The following is a 1,275-nucleotide window of genomic DNA, read 5'->3' as shown; positions in this document are numbered from 1 at the left end:
GGACTCCACAGAAACACAAATTACAATCAGAGATTGCTACAAACAACTCTATGCAAATAAACCAGTAAACCTGGAGGAAATGGATAAATTCCTGGACACTTGCACCCTCCCAAGCCTAAACAAGGAAGAAGTTGAAACCTTGAACAGACCAATAACAAGGGCTGAAGTTGAGGCAGCAATTAATAGCCTACCAACCAAAAAAAGTCTAGGTCCAGACGGGTTCACAGCTGAATTCTACCAGACATACAAAGAGGGGCTGGTACCACTTCTTCTGAAACTATTCCAAACAATATAAAAAGAGTGAATCCTTCCCAAATCATTTTATGAGACCAACATCATCCTGATACCAAAATCCGACAGAGACTCAACAAAAACAGAAAACTTTAGGCCAATGTCCATGATGAACATCGATGCAAAAAATCCTCAATAAAATACTGGCAAACCGATTGCAACAGCGCATCAAAAAGCTTATCCATCACGATCAAGTAGACTTCATTCCGGGGATGCAAGACTGCTTCAACATACTCAAGTCAATAAATGTAATTCACCACATAAACAGAACCAAAGACAAAAACCACGATTATCTCAATAGATGCAGAGAAGGCCTTCAACAAAATTCAACAGCCCTTTATGCTAAAAACTCTCAATAAACCAGGTATTGAAGGAACATATCTCAAAATAATAAAAGCTATTTACAACAAACCTACAGCCAATACCATACTGAATGGGCATAAACTGGAAGCATTCCCTTTGAAATCCAGCACTAGAAAAGGACGCCCTCTCTCACCACTCCTATTCAATACAGTATAGAAACTTCTAGCCAGAGCAATTAGGAAAGAAAAAAAAATAAAGGGTATTCAATTAGGAAAAGAGAAAAAAAAAAATAAAGTGTATTCAATTAGGAAATTGTCTCTATTTGCAGACAACATGACTGTATATTTAGAAGACCCTATCATCTCAGCCCAAAATCTCCTGAAACTGATAAGCAACTTCGGCAAAGTCTCAGGACATGAAATCAATGTGCAGAAATCACAAGCATTTCTATACACCAATAACAGACTAACAAAGAGCCAATTAATGAGTGAGCTCCCATTCACAATTGCTACAAAGAGAATAAAACACCTAGGAATACAACTAACAAAGGATGTAAAGGACCTCTTCAAGGAGAACTACAAACCACTGCTCAAGGAAATAAGAGAGGACACAAACAAATGGAGAAACATTCCATGCCCATGGTTAGAAAGAATCAATATCGTGAAAATGGCCATACTGCAC

This window comes from Cebus imitator, unplaced genomic scaffold, assembly GCF_001604975.1.
Source record: "Cebus imitator isolate Cc_AM_T3 unplaced genomic scaffold, Cebus_imitator-1.0 Scaffold291, whole genome shotgun sequence".
Taxonomy (NCBI): Eukaryota; Metazoa; Chordata; class Mammalia; order Primates; family Cebidae; genus Cebus; species Cebus imitator.
This window is presented reverse-complemented; position numbering follows the sequence as displayed.